Source organism: Schistocerca nitens, chromosome 3 (genome assembly GCF_023898315.1).
Source record: "Schistocerca nitens isolate TAMUIC-IGC-003100 chromosome 3, iqSchNite1.1, whole genome shotgun sequence".
In the NCBI taxonomy this organism is placed as follows: Eukaryota; Metazoa; Arthropoda; class Insecta; order Orthoptera; family Acrididae; genus Schistocerca; species Schistocerca nitens.
Window position 1 is genome coordinate 636769595 of NC_064616.1, and position 24013 is coordinate 636793607.

General features: G+C 43.9%; 1 protein-coding gene across 1 annotated transcript in view; it reads right to left on the reverse strand.

Annotated features, from left to right (window-relative positions):
• LOC126249690 (kelch-like ECH-associated protein 1B) overlaps positions 1-24013 on the reverse strand; it is a 461976-nt gene that overhangs the window by 222856 nt on the left and 215107 nt on the right. The window contains exon 3 of the mRNA XM_049951369.1: positions 4243-4322. The gene's annotated coding sequence lies outside the window, so the exon portion shown is untranslated. The remainder of the gene's footprint in view (positions 1-4242; positions 4323-24013) is intronic.

Below are 24013 nucleotides of genomic sequence, written 5' to 3' on the forward strand. Positions count from 1 at the left end.
TGCGTGAAGAGTTTGACAGAGCACTGAAAGACCTGAGTCGAAACAAGGCCCCGGGAGTAGACAACATTCCATTAGAACTACTGATGGCCTTGGGAGAGCCAGTCCTGACAAAACTCTACCATCTGGTGAGCAAGATGTATGAGACAGGCGAAATACCCACAGACTTCAAGAAGAATATAATAATTCCAATCCCAAAGAAAGCAGGTGTTGACAGATGTGAAAATTACCGAACTATCAGTTTAATAAGTCACAGCTGCAAAATACTAACGCGAATTCTTTACAGACGAATGGAAAAAATGGTAGAAGCCGACCTCGGGGAAGATCAGTTTGGATTCCGTAGAAATGTTGGAACACGTGAGGCAATACTAACCTTACGACTTATCTTAGAAGAAAGATTAAGAAAAGGTAAACCTAAGTTTCTAGCATTTATAGACTTAGAGAAAGCTTTCGACAACGTTAACTGGAATACTCTCTTTCAAATTCTGAAGGTGGCAGGGGTAAAATACAGGGAGCGAAAGGCTATTTACAATTTGTACAGAAACCAGATGGCAGTTATAAGAGTCGAGGGGCATGAAAGGGAAGCAGTGGTTGGGAAAGGAGTGAGACAGGGTTGTAGCCTCTCCCCGATGTTATTCAATCTGTATATTGAGCAAGCAGTAAAGGAAACAAAAGAAAAATTCGGAGTAGGTATTAAAATTCATGGAGAAGAAGTAAAAACTTTGAGGTTTGCCGATGACATTGTAATTCTGTCAGAGACAGCAAAGGACTTGGAAGAGCAGTTGAACGGAATGGACAGTGTCTTGAAAGGAGGATATAAGATGAACATCAACAAAAGCAAAACGAGGATAATGGAATGTAGTCAAATTAAATCGGGTGATGCTGAGGGGATTAGATTAGGAAATGAGACACTTAAAGTAGTAAAGGAGTTTTGCTATTTAGGGAGTAAAATAACTGATGATGGTCGAAGTAGAGAGGATATAAAATGTAGACTGGCAATGGCAAGGAAATCGTTTCTGAAGAAGAAAAATTTGTTAACATCGAGTATAAATTTAAGTGTCAGGAAGTCGTTTCTGAAAGTATTTGTATGGAGTGTAGCGATGTATGGAAGTGAAACATGGACGGTAAATAGTTTGGACAAGAAGAGAATAGAAGCTTTCGAAATGTGGTGCTACAGAAGAATGCTGAAGATTAGATGGGTAGATCACATAACTAATGAGGAGGTACTGAAGAGGACTGGGGAGAAGAGGAGTTTGAGGCACAACTTGACCAGAAGAAGGGATCGGTTGGTATGACATGTTTTGAGGCATCAAGGGATCACAAATTTAGCATTAGAGGGCAGCGTGGAGGGTAAAAATCGTAGAGGGAGACCAAGAGATGAATACACTAAGCAGATTCAGAAGGATGTAGGTTGCAGTAGGTACTGGGAGATGAAGAAGCTTGCACAGGATAGAGTAGCATGGAGAGCTGCATCAAACCAGTCTCAGGACTGAAGACCACAACAACAACAACAAAGCTGTTTCTTGTGTACTGTACGATTGTCACCTTAGTTAACTCGTTCTTGATAGCCATTATTGTAATTTTGGTATACAATTCAATAAAAACAGAAACAGACTTCCAGTGAAAATGTATTCTCATTAACGAACAACGTAATTCGATTACTGTCGGACCACTACTACGAAGCTATTTCTGTAACGTCTTTTCCCTTTGATTTCCATCATTACAGCATTAAACACGATTTCCACAACATGATGTCACAGAAGATCTATTCAGTTTCAAAGAATGCGACTCTGTCCTTGACATCAAAACCGAAAACCCACGCGTTTCGTTAGTCTGCGCACAGGTTTAGCGTGACACTGAGTGTAGCCGTTTAGTTAGAAGGAATGGACACGAAATACTGACTGTGGAGACAATTGGCCACAATATTGGTTTTGTGTACTATATTACTTTCATATGAGAACGAAAAAAGGGAAGGGTCCATAAAGAATTTCAAGGCATATACAGGTCACAGTTCGACGACACAAGAACATTAATAAAATCGACAAACTGCAGGGACCGATTCCTGACTAGAAATCAAGGAAAAAAAGGTCCTACGAACATGCGTCTAGAAATATATCGTTGCCACGGTAAGTGGCACTGACGAACGAACGTTCCCCTGAATATGTGCCGTTCGTTCCTTGTGTGTTTGCAGGCAGCGCAGTGTAAGCGGCACAATGGTTCGGTATTCATGTCGGGGACAAGGCAAGATGGTGTATGGCCAAGCAGATGGAAGCGGTCGAAAGGCAGCACGGCTATACCAAAATAAGTACCCTCACAGACACCAAAGACATCACACAAAGTTTCACGCCCATTTTGGGCGTTTGTGTGATCATGGGTCTTTTCAGACAGACGAACGTGCAGTGACTGTGCGTACACCAGATCTGGAGGACCGGGTTTTACTCTTGTGACCGGATTCGAAACGTGCGAAAGAGTGCGGCAATCCATAATGCGATATGTGAACGCGTGCATTGCATCCCATGGAGACCACTTTGCGCATTTGTTGTGACATGGATGCGATGCAGCTCTGTACTCTGTTCCGGGACGATTTGTTGTCATTGCACGTACAACGTCCATATCCGGGCACATGTTCATAAGACCTATTTTCCTCCATTTCCATTCAGAAATCAGTCCCTACACTTCGTTAGTGTTATTAATGTGCACTCTGTATAAAACCAGCGTGAAACTCTTAGGAAACCGAGCGAGTTGGCGGAGTGGTTAGGACAATGGACCCGCATTCGGGAGGACGAGGTTAAAACCCGCGTCCGGCCATCCTGATTTACGTTTTCAGCGATTTCCCTACAACGCTTGAGGCAAATTCCGGAATGGCAAGGCCGACTTCCTTCCACATCCTTCCCTAATCCGATGGAACCGACGACCTCCCTGTTTGATCCTCTCCCCCCCCCCCCCCAAATCAACCAACCAGCTCTACGGAATATTTTCCTTAACCCTGCGCCATTAAAGTACGCTGTCCCGGTAAACAAAGAGCCAGTAAGAAACGGATGAGTTCCTTACTATTCTTTTTTTACTTTTTAACCTCTTCTGTATGATTACACTACGTGAAACATAACTACATAACCAGAGATAAGTGGATTAACAGACATCATGTGATCATAGTTGTGATCTAGGTTTGTGATATTGGATACTCTGACTACGGTAAAAGCCGTTCAAATAAAATAATAATTTATACAGACAAACCATTCATTATTCACAGGCATCATCAACAAGTCACACCCAAGACGAGAAGATTCAAATTAATTCTTCCTAACACAAAATGTAGGAACTACTAGCCACATTGTAGAAGAGTACATCAGTAAATAATAACAGGGAATAGTCAAATGGTGTCTCAATGGAGCCAAGCAACGGATGAGAAGGAGAGGGATCAATATATTATCGGCATAGAAAGAAGATCCAAAACTTTGAGCAAAGGCAAGAAAGTGTGGAACTAATATAACGTGAAATGCACTATTATTCCAAGGAATAAACCTTCCAACAATTATAGCCGGCCGCTGTGGTCTAACGGTTCTAGGCGCTCAGTCCGGAACCGCGCGACTGCTACGGTCGCAGGTTCGAATCCTGCCTCGGGCATGGATGTGTGTGATGTCCTTAGGTTAGTTAGGTTTAAGTAGTTCTAAGTTCTAGGTGACTGATGACCACAGATGTTAAGTCCCATAGTGCTCAGAGGCATTTGAACAATTATACTTAAAATGTGTAAATAAGCCGGCCGCGGTGGTCTAGCGGTTCTGGCGCTGCAGTCCGGAACCGCGGGACTGCTACGGTCGCAGGTTCGAATCCTGCCTCGGGCATGGGTGTGTGTGATGTCCTTAGGTTAGTTAGGTTTAAGTAGTTCTAAGTTCTAGGGGACTTATGACCTAAGATGTTGAGTCCCATAGTGCTCAGAGCCATTTGAACCATTTTTTTTGTGTAAATAAACGGTAAAGAATAAATATAAATACCAGGAAATTGCAATTAATTATATCGTGGTTATCTATTAGTGCAATACAAATTTAAAACATTACTTAGAAGTTCTCAGCCTACGGAAGAACTATTGGTCATTAATACCATCAATAATATATTAATATCGTGAAGAAGAGTTACAATGGCTGACAGCAAGCAAACACTGGGCTTATTCTCGCAATCTTTCAAGCTATCCTTTGGTATGGTACTGAGATCTTACCCTCGTATATAAAAAAATTTATATCATCTTACCTTTCCATTCGTCATTTTGTCCACATCTTCCACGCAATTTCCGAGCGACAAAGTACACTGTTGCCCAGTCATATTTTTCTCTGTAACAAACATAAAGAAGCCCCTGATAAGAAGGTTTCTTTACTAACACATAAACTCATAAATTATCTGACAATAATTTTCTTAAAAATCTGTAAATAAACTGCACATATAATTTTCTAATTGGTAGTCTCTTGAGATCGACTGCATAGTATAGAAGTTTGTCTGTTTTCTCCATTCTGGTAAACAAAATGAATCAGGGAGATTTGTATTTAGCGGATGCGAACTCAATGGACTGTACTCATCGAAAAACATTGCAAAAATAAATAAATATTAGCTCTTATTTATGAACAGTAAAGGAAGGGGTTGGACAACTGAATACACATGTTACTGCCGCGCAAAAAAGAGTAGAAAGTTCTATCGTTCAGATGGCGACTGTTGATTTCTGGAACTTCGCAGTGCCGGCTGGAGTGACCGAGCGGTTCTAGGCGCTACAGTCTGGAACCGCGCGACGCTACGGTCGCGCGGTTCTAGGCGCCACAGTCTGGAACCGCGCGACCGCTACGGTCGCAGGTTCGAATCCTGCCTCGGGCATGGATGTGTGTGATGTCCTTAGGTTAGTTAGGTTTAAGTAGTTCTAAGTTCTAGGGGACTGATGACCTTAGCAGTTAAGTCCCATAGTGCTAAGAGCCATTTGAACCATTTCTTTGAACTTCGCAGTAGTGTATAGTCACCAGGGGTGGGTATCGAGGGCTCATATTTCGTAGCGATACTACACTGAACCACCAAAGAAACCGGTATAGGCATCCGTATTCAAATACAGAGATAGGTGAACAGGCAGAATACGGCGCTGCGGTCGCCAAAGCCTATTTAAGGCAAGTGCATGGTTCAAAAATGGCTCTGACAAGGGAACCTCCCTATCGCACCCCCCTCAGATTTACTTATAAGTTGGCACAGTGGATAGGCCTTGAAAAACTGAACACAGATCAATCAAGTAAACAGGAAGAAGTTGTGTGGGACTATGAAAAAAATAAGCAAAATATACAAACTGAGTAGTCTATCCGCGAGATAGGCAACTTCAAGGATACTGTGAGTTCAGGAGCGCCGTGGTCCCGTGGTTAGAGTGAGCAGCTGCGGAACGAGAGGTCCCTGACTCAAGCTTTCCCTCGAGTGAAAAGTTTAATTTTTTATTTTCAGACAATTATTATCCGACGTGTTTTCCTGTGGAGGAATCGGTTGACCTTTGACCTTGCGATTAAATGATTTCGGTTCCCATTGGAGAGGCACGTCCTTTCGTCTACTAATCGCACGGTTTTGCGGTGCGGTCGCAAAACACAGACACTAAACTCATTACAATGAACAGAGACGTCAATGAATGAACGGACAGATCATAACTTTGCGAAAATAAAGATAGTAAACTTTTCACTCAAGGGAAGACTTGAACCTAGGACCTCTCGTTCCGCAGCTGCTCACGCTAACCACCGGACCACGGCGCTCCTGAGCTCACATTATCCTTGATATTGCCCATCTTGCACATGGACTACTCAGTTTGTATATTTTGCTTACTTTTTTCATAGTTCCACACAACTTCTTCCTGTTTTCTCGATTGATCTGTGTTCAGTTTTTCAAGGCCTATCCACTCTGCCAACTTATAAGTAAATCTGAGGGGGGTGCGATGGGGAGGTTCCCTTGTGAGCACTATGCGACTTAACTTCTGAGATCATCAGTCGCCTAGAACTTAGAACTAATTAAACCTAACTAACCTAAGGATATCACACACATCCATGCCCGAGGCAGGATTCGAACCTACGACCGTAGCGGTCGCTCGGTTCCAGACTGTAGCGCCCAGAACCGCACGGCCACTCCGGCCGGCACTTGCAAGTGTCTGGTGCGCTTGTTAGACTGGTTACTGCTGCTACAATGGCAGGTTATAAAAATTTAAGTGAGTTTGAACATGGTGTTATAGTCGGCATACGAGCGATAGAACACAGAATCTCCGAGGCAGCGATGAAGTGGGGATTTTCCCGTACACCCCATTTCACGAGTGGACCGTGAATATCAGAAATCCCGTAAAACGTCCTGCAAGAACAGGACACGACTGAAGAGAATCGTTCAATGTGACAGAAGTGCAACCCTTCCACAAATTGGTGCAGAGTTCAAAGCTGGGACACCAAAAAGTGTCAGCGTGCGAACCATTCAACGAAACATGATCGATATGGGTTTAGCCAAAGTCCAACTCGTGTAGCCTTGATGACTGCACGACACAAAGCTTTACGCCTCGCCTGGGCCCGTCAGCACCGACATTGGACTGTTGATGACTGGAAACATGCTGCCTGGTCGGACGAGTCTCGTTTCCAATTGTATCGAGCGGATGAACGTGTACGAGTATGGAGACAACCTCATCAATCCATGGACCCTGCTTGTCATCAGGGGACTGTTAAAGCTGGAAGAGGCTCTGTAATGATGGGGGACGTGTGCAGTTGGAGTGATATGGGACCCCTGTTACGTCTAAATACGGCACTGACAGGTGACACGTACGCAGGCATCCTGTCTGATCACCGGCATCCATTCACGTCCATTGTGCATTCCGACGGACTTGGGCAATACCAGCGGGACAATGCGACACACCACACGTTCAGAATTGCTATAGAGTGGCCCCCAGGAACACTCTTCTGTGTTTAAACAGTTCCGCTGGCCACCAGACTTCCCTGCCGTGAACATTATTGAGCGTATCTGGGATACCTTGCAACGTGCTGTTCAGAATAGATCTACACCCCCTTGTACTCTTACTGATTTATGGACAGCTCTGCAGGATTCATAGTGTAAGTTCCCTCCAGCACTACTTCAGACATTAGTCGAGTCCATGCCACGTCGTGCTGCGACACTTCCGCGTCTTCGCGGGGACCCTACACGACATTAGTCGGGTGTACCAATTTCTTTAGCTCTTCAATGCATGTTAGGAACTGAGAACTGCACTTCGCGCTGCAGTTTTCAAGATAAGAATCCGAAGCACGCACAGCTCAAATACGATGGCTGTAGGATTAATGACAATTGGTGTGCTGTCCAATCAAAAGTTAAGTGATGACCCGCAAAACGCTCGTGAAGAATGGTAAATGTCAGGCAGACAATACTGAGAACAGGAATAGTGTTGTTTGCAGTGTCTTTCAGAAGCAGTGGAACCACTGCCCCGCCACCACCGCCGCCGCCGCCGCCGCCGCCGCCGCCGCCGCCGCCACCATCCTGAATAGGCACCAAACGAGGTAGTTCGTGTCTTATCTTCTTTTGTGGTGGTCGGACGAACATTTGAACCGCTATCTTCCCTAACACGAATCGAGTGTCTTACCAGTGCGACACCTCGTTCAATAGGATGTAAAAGTGCACGCCATTTGATAACGACTGCTCGTTTCTATCTTTCCCCTGTCGCAGTCGGTTCACCGCACGTGTGTGTTCATTTTCGTAATACAGATAACCTTTTCCGTCAACTTCAGGCTGGGTACTGGCTGAATCGGTTTATTAAATGAGTGTTATGACTTTGTCGTCAATTAAACACTGGTGTATCAGTTTGATTTCATTGATACAAAGATGACATGGTTTTATTGCGTCGCTATTCTAATTGAAATGTCCTGGCAAATTAAAACTTTGCGACGGGTTGGAACTCAAACCCGGTACGTTTACTTCCGTGGGAATCTTCTTAGCGATTGAATTACTTAGGCACAACTTACGACCCTCCCTCACACCCTCACTCCCGGCAGTATATCTCTCCTAATTTCCAAACTTCACAAAAGCTCTCTTCTACAATGAGGTGATAAGTCATGGGAAAGCGACATACGCATATACGGATGGCGGTAGTATCGCGTACGTAAGGTATAAAAGGGCAGTGCATTGGCGGAGCTGTCATTTGTACTCAAGTGATTCATGTAAAAGGTATCCGACGTGATTATAGCCGCACGACGTGATTTAACAGACTCTGAACGCGGAATGTAGTTGGTGCTAGAAACATGGGACACGCCATTTCGGAAATCGTTGCGGAATTGAGTGTTCCGAGATCCACAGTGGCAAGAGTGTGCCGGGAATACCAAATTTCAGGCATTACCTCTCACCACGGACGACGCAGTGGCCGGAGGGTTCACTTGACGACCGAAAGCAGCAGCGTTTGCGTAGAGTTGTCAGTGCTAACAGACAAGCAGCACTGCGTGAAATAACAGCAGAAATGTATGTGGGACGTACGGCGAACGTATCCGCTAGGACAGTGCGACGAAATTTGGCGCCAATCGGTTGTGGCAGCAGACGACCGACGCGAGTGCCTTTGCTAACAGCATGACGTCGCCTGCAGCACCTCTCCTGGGCTCGTGACTCTGGTGGGTGGACCCTAGATGACTGGGAAACTGTGGGCCGGTCAGATGAGTACCGATTTCAGATGATAAGAGCTGATGGTAGGATTAGAGTATGGAGCAGACCCCACGAAGCCACGACCCAGTTTGTCGACAAGGCACTGTACAAGTTAGTGGTGGCTCCAACAATTTGTTGATCAATGCCAAGTCGAGTTGCTGCACTATGCTTTGCAAAAGAAAGTCCGACACGATAGTAGGAGGTACCCTAGAAGACTTTAGTCATCTAAGTGTATACCATGGTGGACTACTACTCCTGGGCAAATTGTACGGAGTCTCCCAGGAGGAATGTTCAATATTCAGGGATATGGCAGGAACGATTCGAAGCAGAAAGGTCTAGAAAACTGGGTTCTAAAACACATACCTTAAGAGCTATGAGGTCTTCATATTAGTCTTCGATACTGAGAAACAAATCTCGCCTGCTGCAAGATCTTTGCTTTCCAATTTAGAGAGGTGGTAGTAACATAAATTTCTGGTAAACAAAGTGCATACCTTAAGAGTTATGAGCACTTTTTCAGTAGAAGATATGTGTTTCACAGTAGCTTAGACCAAATAGTGCTCATAGCTCTGAGGTGGCCATGTTTACTAGATTTTTTGCTTCGAATGACTGTTCCTGTCGTACCCTTGAACATTGATTGACCATTCCTCTTGGGACACCGTGTATTATGGAGAAATGGCTTGACCAAAACCTAGGTGAAATGGAAGTAGGAAAGATGCAGTGGCAGAATTGAAGCTGTGAAGACTGGTCTTCAATCTCCCTGGATAGCTCAGTCGGTAAGAGCATGGGCCGCGAAAGTCCAGGTTTCGGACAAGAGTCTCGGTCCGTAACACTTTCAATCTCCTAGGAAGTTTCTAAACAGCTCACATTGGCGCAGCAGAGCGAACGATTTACTCAATCCTGTAATTACATCAACTGCCACGCAAGTGCTCATTAGTTAAAGTTATTTGCAAATATTCCCGAAAATTATTCAGTGGATTAAGATATGCTGCTGTGACGACAGAAAGAACAGTCGCGAAATACGTTAAGCGAATTAAGTCAGATGTGGCCCTCATCTTCACTTTGGAAGTGCTCCCTCTGTCCATTTCCTCCCTCTCTCCCCTATCCAGCTTCTCATCCACCCTCTCTCTGACCTAGAGCCTTGTTCATTGTTATTGCCAATGAAACCTTGACTGGAGTGTTGAAGTCGCTTACAATGAATGGGAAAATGGTTCGTTTACGAGATGTGACAAAGATCTCTGCAGCTGCTGGATCTGTGGGGACAGTAGCTTCAATGACAGTACTCTTCATAGTTTTCATCTGCGAACGGGAAGGATTAGAGGGTTTCTGACGATTACCAGTCCGTTGTAGAATTTTGGTCATGAGCCAGTGAGCCATAAAAACTACTTTCCTATTTTCTGCTAAAACCTACTGCGAGGAAGAAAACAAAACAGCACTTTGTTGTATATACAATTTTTGTTTAAAATTATATATAAAGATGAAGAATATGTTTGAGATAAACCGTTTCCCTAGTGGATTGAATGCCCTCCTATCATAGTTAAAACTGACTGTGAAAAAGTTAACACGCATTTATTCTTGCAGTCAGTTTTAACAGAAAACCAGCAAATTGTTTCTTTAAAAATATATATTGCCTACGTCAGTATAAATTTTTATTAGAGCATCGCACAATTATTGAAGTAAATCGGTCACGCCCTTGAGCTTTTCTGCAAACGTTTCTCCTTTAGATACTATAAATATACACTAAAATATATAGCCTATGCACCTCCGAACGTTTATTACAGCTACCGTGCAAAAATCTGAAGTGAATAGGTCAAGTACATTACGAGATTTTTGGAAACAACGTTAAAGGACTTTCCTTATACAGGGTGGTCAGAAACAGTCTCAAAAATTTGTATGGGCGTTGCAGGGTAGATTGCGGTGATACATAATTGTTAAGAAACAAATTCGATACGTTGCGCCGTTTTCGAGTTAATTAGCACTGAAGTTAGCTTATTAGACAGTTGCGCGCGCGAATTCAAATGGCCTGCAGATACACTTAGTGTTAGTTTTCCTCACAGCGTAGATGATAGCGAACGAGACTGCTCAGCCTTTGGCTCGGGTTCGGTCGTCACTGCTGTCCCAGGTTCAATGTTTGTATCGCTGTCTTGTTCGATTTCAAGAACCATAACGAAGGACATGTTTGGGGACGCCGTCTCTGGCAGGCCGCTTGAATTTGCGCGTGAAACGGCTTGAATGGCAAATTTTAATGCTAATAAACTCGCACAGGTAGCAACGTATAAATTTTTTACTTAACATCTACTTCTCAACACAACCTACACTGCAACACGCTTATAAGCTTTTCAGACTGTTTATGAGCACTCTGTATGGTAGTAAAGGTTACAGCTACGCCAAACAAACCACCCGGCTGTAGATACTTACAGGAAACATTACTATCTCGACCTCGTACTTAAGGAGAAAAAACGATCCCCCGTTAAAATTAGGGCCATAATTCTGATAGTACGCACTTATGGCCTTTTTCGTATATACACTGAAGAGCCAAAGAAACTGGTACACCTGCCTAATATCGTGTAGGGTCCTCGCGAGCACGCAGAAGTGCCGCAACACGACGTGGCATGGACTCAACTAATGTCTGAAGTAGTACTGGAGGCAACTGACACCATGAACCTTGCAGGTCTGCCCATAAATCCATAAAAGTATGAGGAGTGGATATGTATTCTGAACAGCACGTTGCAAGGCATCTCAGATATGCTCAATAATGTGCATGTCTGGCGAGTTTTGTGGCCAGCGGAAGTGTTTATGCACAGAAGTACGTTCCTGGAGCCACTTTGTAAAAATTCTGGACGTGTAGGGTGTCACGTTGTCCTGCTGGAACTGCCCAAGTCTGTCGTAATGCACAATGGACACGAATGGATGCAGGGGATCAGACAGGATGCTTGCGTACGTGTCACCTGTCAGAGTCGTATCTAGACGTATCAGGGTCCCGTATCACACCAACTGCACGTGCCCCACACCATTACAGGGCCTCCACCAGCTTGAACAGTCCCCTGCTGACATGCAGGGTCCATGGATTCATGAGGTTGTCTCCATACCCGTACACGTCCATGTGCTCTATACAATTTGAAACGAGACTTGTCTGACCAGGCAACATGTTTCTAATCAACAGTCCAACGTCGGTGTTGATGTGCCCAGACGAGGTTTAAAGCTTTGTGTTGTGCACTCATCAAGCCTACATGAGTGAAACTTTGGCTGTGAAAGCCCATATCGATCATGTTTCGTTGAATGGTTCGCACGCTGACACTTGTTGATGGCTCAGCATTGAAATCAGCAGCAATTTGCGGAAGGGTTGACCTTCCGTCACGTGGAACGATTCTCTTCAGTCATCGTTGTTCCCGTTCTTGCACGATCTTTTTCCGGCCGCAGCGATGTCGGAGATTTGATGTTTTACAGGATTCCTGATATTCACGGTACACTCGTGAAATGGTCGTACGGGAAAATCCAGATCCCCACTTCATCGTTACCTCGGAGATGCTGTGTCCCATCGCTCGTGCGCCGACTATAACACCACGTTCAAACTCACTTAAATCTTGATAACCTGCCATTGCACCAGCAGTAACCGATCAAACAACTGCGCCACACACTTGTTGTCTTATATAGGCGTTGCCGACTGCAGCACCGTATTCTGCCTGTTTACGTATCCCTATATTTGAATACGCATACCTATACCAGTTTTTTGGTGCCTCAGTGTAGCTTATAAATTTCGCTCGCACCGGTTATCTGTCACTTGAAGGTGATAGGACGGTGAATGTGGGCACATCTGCCAAACGTGTTCTGAATTTTGTTCGAGAACATATGTCATTCTATGCGAAAAATAGGTGGGTAATGTGAGTACGGTACGTAATACGTCAACCTCACGAACATACACGCTCAGTATTATTTAACAATATTCACGCACTTATATTCTGCAGCTATATATTTGCCACAAAAGCAAAATGAGTAAACCTAATCAACTAAAGAATTGAATGATTTGAGGAAATCAGCCAACTAATTGCAGGAATAAATGTTTATTAACAACCCTTGATCACGGTTTCAACAACTGTAAAGTTATCTTCGTCAGAAGTACTTGAACGTATTGAGGAAATTTTTACATTACAGTTAAAAAGAATTATAGAGATATAAAGGCTGTACAAAACCACTGGCGATTGATAGTTCACACTTTATCTCGTTGCTATGAGCATACGTTTTAGCGCAGGTATACAACCTACCGATGTTTCCTATTTCGTGCACATCCCCATCATGTTCTGATTACGTCTTTGAATACATTTGAAGAAATATATTCTTTCAGGTCTCCTTGCGGTATTCACGACTTAAAAGTACACAATGAGAAAAATGAAAATACTGAGCAGCAATTTATGGAAGTTTCCACAAGTAATTGCTACTTTGTATCGGACAGCCTGGTTAAAAATTACAGGATATTGTTTTTCATAAATAACAAGACAGCATGTTTCTAATACTGAACAGTCAAATAGTAATTTCAGTACAGTGAGTTTTATGTTTTAAAATTTGTTAGATTTACATCAATGAGGGCGTGATTAAAAATAATCCATTCTGTACGTGTTTAAACAAATTCTGCATTCCACCCTGAAAAGGAAAAAGAAAGGAACATCAGGATTAAAGGAAACTGGAAATTTTGGAACTTTTTGGTAAGATCTAATGGGACCAAACTACTGAGGTCATCGGCCCCTCAGGATTAAAGCACGTCGGCGTCGAAGTCATTAGAGACGGAGCACAAGTTTGGATTGGGGAATGGTGGGGAAGGAAATTGGTTATGCCGTTGCAAAGGAACCACCGCAGTATTTATCTTAATCTACTCAGGAAAAATACAGAAAACTCAAGTCTGGGAGGCCAGACGGGGTCATCCCCAATGCGATTCCAGCATCTCCCCACTGCGCCACCTCGTTCGCTGACACTAAGAAGGGGGAGGTACAAACTGTTGCTACGTCTTATACAAAGCAGCGTTACAGCCTTTGTTACGGTGAGGTCTTAGTTTCTTTGGATGGAATGAAACTAACAACCAAGGGATTCGCACACAGAAAAGCATTAAAGCCTGGAATGTGTAGCTGTTAACTCACTGTATTACTTCGGAGAAAATATCGCAGTGGATCAGCAAGGTCAGGAAGCAAAACAAGCAATGCTTTCGATGCGTATGTCTCAAATTGTAGCTTAGAAACGTTTGGAGTAGCAGAAGGCGTCATTCCCGGTGAAGAGTGTCAGAGTACCAATGCCAAAGCAACTAGTGTAGATGTGACTTGCAATGTAACTTACTTGATGTTATACTGCCACAACGAGTGAAGTGCTGCAGTGGTAAGACACTGGAATTGTATTGAGGACACCGGTGCTTCAATTCCCCGCCTGACCTTACGGATTTACGTTTTCTGTGGTTTCCCCAAATAGCCTAAGGCAAATTCCGGGTCAATGCCTTAGAAAAGTATTTATTAAATACAAAAATTTAAAAAGCAGTCTTGATCGCATAAACACATTTATTTAAAAATGGTGACCAGTTTCAGTCTGTTTTAGACCATCATCACACTGTACTCTTTAATAAGAGTAAGTTAAGAGACTTAGTGGGATGTCTAAACAAGAATTGAAAGTAACAACAACAAATAATTGATGATATACCCAAATGTGGAAGGCGGAGGCGGTGACACGGACCAGAGACCCCAGGGACCGTATGTACGAGACTTGGATGTCAACTGCTGGATAGTGTGACGATGCTACGGGGTAGACGAGACTCCGTCCCCCGCTTTCCGCCTGACGTCACTAGTAGCCAGTCAGATACAATGCGTAGAGAAGCGCGACAAAAGTACTGTACATGCGTGATTGTAGTACAAAATATAAGAACTCGATAGATAATTCTTAGCATAATGGCAACAGAATTTACTAGTGTATACAGTAGTTTACTAAAAAGTTCTCATTAAGATTATTAACAGCGAACCAATGGCAACAGGTTCTACAAACGATAACTGCCGTCTCCGGGGACTTACTGTTATTACGTGAGTCGTAAGACCAGCAACGATAGTCGAGGAGACGCCGTCGGTAACCAAGGCGACGGCGGGTGGAGTGTCGATACGTTCCGTCTGCAGAGGAACAGGCGACATCGACCGTGGGCGGGCGCACACGGGAAAATATTTGTTACGCAACTATTTCAACTTTGTAGCATTCCAGTTACTTCTGTTTTTGAGAGCTCGCACACGATGAGCAACTGTTTCCTGACAGCAGACTCATTTTCACGGGTTTTTGTAGCGGAGTCGACAAGTGCACGTTTTTTAGGTGGATTTTTCTTTTGAGGTTACAGTGGTTTGTGCTCCTATAATGCAAAACGGGAAAAATCAACGGAAAACGAAGTATTGGATACACCCGCTTATGTCTAAAGAGCTAAGACGCTACCCAGAGAAATTCTTCAGCTATTTCCGCATGAGTGTAACATCATTTGACATGTTAGTCACAATTCTGGGACGTGCCATCACCTACCAAAATACAAATATGCGACAGGTGATTTCACCGGAAGTGAGGCTCGGTGTTACATTATGCTAGGTTGCATAAAATTATACTACTTTTATTAAGTTTATTATTATTTATTATTCAAGAACACCAGTGAACAAAAGTAATCGTTTCATTTTGTATAAATATATCCAAAGCAACAGACTGAAAACGGCAGAGCGTGGTGGTGGTGGTGGTTTGTGGGATGAGTGCAGATGATGAGTGCAGGTATAAAGTTTAGACATTGCTGTGCGCAGTGACATCGTGCATGGTTTCTAACCCATCTGAAAGCACAGAAAAATGAGATGGGTATGACTATACACTGCCGCAATCTTGATGAAAAGTAAGGGCGGTGCATGAGCCGTTCCCAGTCGTGGGTTGACTCTTAGACATAGACGTACCAGTCAACAGACGCACAGGGTTGGTTGGTTTGGGAAAGGGGACCAAACAACGAGGTCATCGGTCCCATCGGGTTCCGGAAGGATGGGGAAGGAAGTCAGACGTGCCCTTTCAAAGCAGCCCTCCCGGCATTTGCCTGGAGCGATTTAGGGAAATCACTGAAAACCTAAATCTGCATGCCCGGACTCGGGTTTCAACCGTCGTCCTCCCGAATGCGAGTCCACCGTCCTAACCACTGCACCACCTCGCTCGGTGACACACAGGGGTGGAGAAATTTGAATACCCAACGTTACCACTAAAACTATCATGTGTGTCATTTAGTGGACATGGTCTCTGGAAATGTCTTATTACCTGAAGCATTTCAATTTGTGCATCGATCTTTCGGTGAGTTGGTATTGCTGTCTGCATAGACACAAGAGACAATGCAAAACATGTTTCAGGGTCATTCATGTGCGATGAAGTTTCTTTCTTTCTCTCGGAAGTATATCGAGTAGACGTTCCTCATAACTCTTCTTCTTATTTGGATTGGAGAAGGAATGTGGAGAACAAACGACAGGTGGCCTTTGAACATTATTTCCTTGTGTTCCTCATCCCTTAGGACTCGTTCGGCATTTCCACTTGTTTCACGTACTTGCACGCTTTGTAGAAGAAACAAAAGTTGATCGTAAAATTTGTACTTTCAACACTTTTCCGCTGGCTGCCCTGACTTCATTGATTCTTGTTCACGCAATTCTCTCACAAAGCATGTCCTTACATTTTTTTTAATTTTTGTTGTACCAGCGCTCCTAGGGAAAAATGCATTAAAACACTTCACATTTCTGTAGATTTTATTTTCATGGAATAAAGATAAAACTACCTAAAATTCTGTTACTTTAAATCATTTATGCAAATTCATGAAGTATTGCAACTTTTTCAGGTATCTAACAACCGGATCAAGATTTAACGATCTTTCATACAACTACTTGATTGGTGCCACCACAATCCGCAAAATAGTGAAATTAACATGCACTGAAATATGGAATATTTTGCAGCCTATTGTTATGCCAGGGAAATGTGAAGACGAATAGTTGTACACTGCTCAACAATTCTATAAAAACACCCATTTTCCTAACATTATTGGTGCTATAGACGCAAAAACCTACTCGAACAATCCAATTTCAAAGTATCGTGGCATATTTTGCACCCATTTAATAAAAGAACGCTTACTCCATTAAAGGTAATTTACAGCTGTAGGCATACAACAGCTCTTCATTGGACTGAATATACGTCTGGCATGCTGACGAACAAATGACGTATTTTCCGCAGACCTCTTTCTGTTAGAATCGATTTCAGTGATACGATAACCAAAATATATTAGGTGATCTAGAATTTCGTCCGCAGGAGAGATGGAATCAACTTTACAGAGATAGCTTATGAATAGACACTGAACCCCAGGCTAGAACTGTCTCTGCTGTCAAAATACGCAATTATTTTTCAACCTATTTTACGTCCCCTGGAAGGTCTGTTTCGTGGCAGTAAAATGGTCTCCGATTTCACGACGACTCAACAACATTATAATACTTACTTATTCTACCAATACTACATCTACATGGATACTCTGCAGATCACATTTAAGTGCCTGGCAGACGGTTCATCGAACCACCTTCACAATTCTCTATTATTCTAGTCCCGTATAAGCGCGGAAAGAACCAACACCTATATCTTTCCGTACGAGCTCTGATTGCCTTATATTATCGTGGTGAACGTTTCTCGCAGTGTAGGTCGGTGTCAACCAAATATTTCCGCATTCGGAGGAGAAAGTTGGTGAATGGAATTCCATGAGAAGATTCCCTCGCAACGAAAAACGCCTTTATTTTAATGATGTCCAGCCCAAATCCTGTATCATTTCAGTGACACTCACTCACATATTTTGCGATAATACAAAACGTGCTGCTCTTCTTTGAACTTCCTCGACGTACTCCGTCAATCCTATCTGGTAAGGATAAAACACCGTGGGAAAGTACCCCAAAAAAGGACGGACAAGCGTCTTGCCAATAAAACGCAGTCTTTAGTTAGCCTTCCCCACAACATTTTCTGTGTGTTCCTTCCAATTTAAGTTGTTCGTAGTTGTAATTCCTAGGTATTTAATTGAATTTACGGCCTTTAGATTAGACTGATTTATCGTTTAAGCGAAGTTTAACGGATTCCTTTTAGCACTCATGCGGATGACCTCACACTTTCCGTTATTTAAGGTCAACTGCCAATTTTCGCACCATTCAGATATCTTTCCTAAATCGTTTTGCAATTTCTTTTGATCTTCTGATGACTTTATTAGTCGATAAACAACAGCGTCATCTGCTCAGATTGACTCCCAAATCGTTTATATGGATAAGAAACAGCAAAGGGACTATAACACTACCTTGGGGAACGCCAGAAAACACTTCTGTTTTACCCGATGACTTTCCGTCAATTACTACGTACTGTGAACTCTCTGACAGGAAATTACAAATCCAGTCACATAACTGAGTCGATATTTCAGATGCACGCGATTTCACTACAAGCCGCTTGTGTGGTACAGTGTCAAGAGCCTTCTGGAAATCCAGAAATACGGAATCAATCTGAAATCCCTTGGCAATAGCACTCAACACTTCATGTGAATAAGGAGCTCGTTGGGTTTCACAAGAACGATGTTTTCTAAATCTATGGTGACTGTGTGTTAATAGACCGTTTTCTTCGAGGTAATTCATAATGTTCGAACACAATATATGTTCCAAAATCCTGCGGCATATCGACGTTAACGTTATGGGCCTGTAATTTAGTGGATTACTCTTACTATCTTTCTTGAATATTGGTGTGACCTGTGCAACTTTCCAGTCTTTGGGTACGGATCTTTAAACGAGCGAACGGTTGTATATGATTGTTTTTAAGTACGGAGCTAATGCACCAGCATAGGAACCTAATTGGTATACAGTCTGGACCAGAAGACTTGCTTTTATTAAGTGATTTAAGTTGCTTGACTACTGCGAGGATAATTACTTCTACGTTACTCATGTTGGCAGCTGTTCTTGATTCGAATTCTGAAATATTTACTTAGTCTTCTTTTGTGAAAGCATTTCGAAAGCCTGTGTTTAGTAACTCAGCTTTGGCAGCACTATCTTCGATAGTATCTCCATTTCAATCGCGCACAGAAGTCATTGATTGTTTCTTGCCGCTAACATACTTCACATACGACCAGAATCTCTTTGGATTTTCTGCCAGGTGCCGGCCAGAGTGGCTGAGCGGCTCTAGGCGCTACAGTCCGGAACCGCGCGACCGCTACGATCGCAGGTTCGAATCCTGCCTCGGGCATGGATGTGTGTGATGTCCTTAGGTTAGTTAGGTTTAATTAGTTCTAAGTTCTAGGTGACTTATGACCTCAGCAGTTGAGTCCCATAGTGCTCAGAGGCATTTGAACCATTTCTGCCAGGTTTCGAGACAGTTTCATTGGTGGAAACTATTAAAAGCATCTCGCATTGAAGTCCGCGCTAAATTTAGAGCTTCTGTAAAATATCGCCAATCTTGGCGATTTTTCGTCTGTCTGAATTTGGCAAGTTTGTTTCGTTGTTCAAATGGCTCTGAGCACTATGGGACTTAACATCCGAGGTCATCAGTCCCCTGGAACTTAGAACTACTTAAACCTAACTAACCTAAGGACATCACACACATCCATGCCCGAGGCAGGATTCGAACCTGCGAACGTAGCGGTTGCGCGGATTTCGTTGTTTCTGCAACAGTGTTCTGACCCGTTTTCTGCACCAAGGGGGATCAGATTCGTCGTTTGTTAATTTATGTGATAAAAATCTGTCAATTGCTGCCGATACCATTTCTTTGAATTCAAGCCACATCTGGTATACACTTATATTATTAATTTGAAGGAGTGGAAATTGTCTCTGTGTAAGGCGTCAAGTGATTTTTTTTTTTGTGATAGATAGGCAACGGCCTTGCCGAAGTGGATACACCGGTTCCCGTGAGATCACCGAAGTTAAGCGCTGTTGGGCGTGGCCGGCACTTGGATGGGTGACCATCCAACCACCATGCGCTGTTGCCATTTTTCGGGGTGCACTCAGCCTCGTGATGCCAATTGAGGAGCTACTAGACCGAATAGTAGCGGCTTCGGTCAAGAATACCATCATAACGACCGGGAGAGCGGTGCTGACTCCACACCCCTCCTATCCGCATCCTCCCCTGAGGATGACACGGCGGTCGGATGGTCCCGGTAGGCCACTCGTGGCCTGAAGACGGAGTGCTTTTTTTTAATAGACATATTTTTCGCTTATTTTTGGACGATTTAGGGTTACAATATTCAATCACGCTACGATAACCCTGTGTTAACTAATCCCTGAATTGGTTTTGAGGCTCGTTATTAACTCAGGATTATTTGTTACTAAGAGGTCAAGTGTGTTTTCACAGCCGTTTACTATTCGCGTGGTCTCATGAACTAACTGCTCGAAATAATTTTCAGAGAATGCGTTTAGCACAATTTCGGATGATATTTTATGCGTACCTCCGGAATTAAACATGTATTTTCACCAACATATCGAGGGTAAATTAGTCACCACCAACTATTATCGTATGAGTCGGGTACGTATTTGAAATCAAACACAAGTTTTGTTTGAATCTTTCAGCAACTGTATCATCTGCTTTGGGAGGTCGGTAAAAGGATCCAATAATTATTTTATTCCGGTTGCCAACAATGACCTCTGCTTATACTAACTCATAGGAACTAATTAAATTTCGCGACAAGCTAAACTACTTCTAACAGTAACAAACACGCCACCGGCAACCGTGTTTAGTCTATCCTTTCGGAACACCGTTAGGTTCTTCGCAAAAGTTTCGGCTGAGCTTACCTCCGGCTTTAGCTACCTTTCAGTGCCTTTTTAAGGATAGTTGCCCAAGATCGTACTGAACACATTTAAACACACTTCTCCCCACAGTTTACTCTTCGAATTTGCTTCCTAATAATCTTTTAAAGTATTATTGAACAATTTTGGTCTCTTACCTACTTCATTTATGACCAATCCACTATCGATTTCTTCGTCCCTAAGAACAGCTCGCTTGCAAGCTTCAAAGTTTTCAACTGCAGAGAACTGAGAGACTGCAAGCAAAACGTCGTCCGTGTCCGCACGTACTCATAAACTATGGGAGGGAAGAAAGGACGAAGATAGTTTCGTCGCCTTCCTGTCGGCGGCCAGAGCAACTAGAATGTTGCCTCGCTCCGTGTGCTCATCTATATATACGATTGTACAGACTTTCTGGAAAAGACGAAATGGTTGCGCGACTGAAAGTCTCCGCATGTTTGGTGATGAAGCCACATCTACCAATCATGGCCAGGTAAACTGCCGAGTCATGCCATATCAGTCTGTTGACAATCTCCGTTGTTTACAGGCCCCTTTTTCATAGACGGAACACTGAACGCGCACGAATGTCACAGTCTCGTAACAGACCGTCTTCCACGGATGCTAGAAGACGTTCCTCTGCAGTCTAGGAGGAACCAGTGGTACCAACACAATGGCTGTCCAGCCGAATGTGCACGAAGTACTACAGCATGTCTTCACGAATTGTTTCCAAACCATTGTATTGGACGCAGCGGACCTGTACCTTGGCCGGCCCGTTCCCCCGTTATGACGCCTATAGACTTTCTTCTGTGGGGAAAGATGAAAGATGCTGTCTACAGGAACATACCAACTATACCAGATGATATGTAACGACGTGTTACTGCAGCCTAGTCGGACAATTCCGCTGAAATGCTAGTAACGTGTGCTGCAGTCGTTCCATACCAGACTGGAAGCGTGTACTGACGCTGTCGGTGGTCATTTTGAATACAACCTGTCATGGTCAGTTGTCTCGTTACTGGTCAGAATCCTCACAACTAGTGTATGCACTTACGTTATCTACTGTGTACTATCTCAGATATTGTACAAGTATCGGTGTGGGAGCTTTTCAAATTACGATATCCCGTAAACGACTCGGACTAGAATCCTACAACAAACAGCACTGACATTATAATTAAAGCCGGCCGCGGTGGTCTCGCGGTTCTAGGCGCGCAGTCCAGAACCGTGCGACTGCTACGGTCGCAGGTTCGAATCCTGCCTCGGGCATGGATGTGTGTGATGTCCTTAGGTTAGTTAGGTTTAAGTAGTTCTAAGTTCTAGGGGACTAATGACCACAGCAGTTGAGTCCCATAGTGCTCAGAGCCATTTGAACATTATAATTAACCCTGCTTTTACTTTGTTAATGTCAATAGGCATTGTTCCATTTAAAATACGTATGTTTACACAAAAAATACTTTCTAAGTATTACAATCTGTTTATTTGCTAACAATACGAGCCCCTGACTACCAGTTCATTCGGTGAAAACCACACATCAATAGCACTTTCCATTACCGGAATACTTGCGGTGACAGTTTTACGTGATTCACTCTGCGTGTTGCTTTTTCCAGTTATGATGACAAAAATAATGAGAGCCTTAGAAAAGGGCTCGGCCGGTTTCCTGCCCCGCCCTTCCGTAATCCGAGATTGTGCTCCGTCTCTAATGGCCTCGCCTTCTACGGGATTTTGAGCCCTAATCTTTCCTCCTGATATTTTAACAACAGCGCGTTTACACAAATACATCACTTTCTCAAAATTTGAACGATACGAATTAAATGTGGAAACACTAAATTTAAGCCGGGTACGACTCAAGCCTGCATAGTGATAAAAATGAACACCATTTTTCTACCTCAATATATTCACGTTAATGGAATGGTGCATATATTTTGCGGCGCAGCGGAGAGGTATCGTAGGGGTAGGAGGGCAGGAAGTACGGAATAACGAAACAAAGTAAGGAGAGAGGGAATAAAGTTTGGGGTATAAGGTCCGGTCGACATACAGGCCATTAAAAACCGAGCGTGAACTTGGATGGGACAAAGAAGAACATTAAACCAGTAGTGAACGTTTCGGAAGCGCTATTCTGGCATTCGTATTAACTAACTTTAGGAACATCATAGAAAACCGACTTATAAATGTGAGCGCTCAGAAACGAATATGAAACTCTCTCGAATGCCACCTGCAGTGAGAAACTGTACACTTAGCGTCGTATGAAGGCGCGATGGATGTGTCATTAGTGTTCAACTTTTCGAGTTTACTCGATTCAAGCACATTGGTAGCAGTCTCTGTACGATACTGCCACGCCATCCGTCGAGGGAGCATCTATATCTGACGATCAGGCAGGCTAGGATACGCCCGGAGACAATGTGCGGCCTTGCACCATTTAAGCAGACGACTCGTGCCAGCAGCGTCCGGCTTACTTAGCCTCATGGTTACTTTTGAGAGTCACGGTAATTCATAACAGCTGCGATGGTGCCTGCGTCCAACGCTCCAAAGTCATACTGAGACACTAGTTTCGCAACAGCATCGTCTAACGCTTTAATAGCCACCACTGTAGTCTAGCTTCAGCTGAAGTCATCCAAAAACGTAGACGATCAATCTGCAGGTCACCTGTTCTTGCGGCACATTTGCAACTGACTGAGACTGGCTCTGACTGGTACTTTTCGGATTTTGATCCGCTTCGAAAGCGCTTTCTTGGATCACCAAACACGACCCATGTAGATCTGTAGGTCTTACTTTCCATTTTTCAAGGTAACTGAAATGATAGGTCAAGACAAAAGATTGCCACCGGTCCTGGCGTATCGCACATACTGAAAAAATACACTATAAGATAATTAAAAAAGGACGCACCGTGTTGTATCCACGGACCCAACTAACCAACTCGCGCACGCGCGCCCTGACCGTGACATCGCTGTCCACAGTTCCTGTCGCGGCCGTCGGCGTCCCAGGACGTTACGCCGACGGAAGATGTCGCGCCATGGCTGAGCTCGGGTCCGCAGCGCCCTCTGCCTTTTGAGCCGGCCGCGGTGGCCGTGCGGTTCTGGCGCTGCAGTCCGGAGCCGCGGGACTGCTACGGTCGCAGGTTCGAATCCTGCCTCGGGCATGGGTGTGTGTGACGTCCTTAGGTTAGTTAGGTTTAAGTAGTTCTAAGTTCTAGGGGACTTATGACCTGAGATGTTGAGTCCCATAGTGCTCAGAGCCATTTGAACCATTTGAACCTCTGCCTTTTGCATATAAGGAGGAGCGCTGGCCCCGAGACTGACAGTCTATTGTCGATTGTCTATTGCTAGCCTTTCGTGGAGTTTATAGCGGAGCCATTGCAGTGTGATATTTGCTATTGTAGTCGACTAGGCTCAGTACCCGGCTCAAATGGCTCTGAGCACTACGGGACTCAACTGCTGAGGTCATTAGTCCCCTAGAACTTAGAACTAGTTAAACCTAACTAACCTAAGGACATCACAAACACCCATGCCCGAGGCAGGATTCGAACCTGCGACCGTAGCGGTCTTGCGGTTCCAGACTGCAGCGCCTTTAACCGCACGGCCACT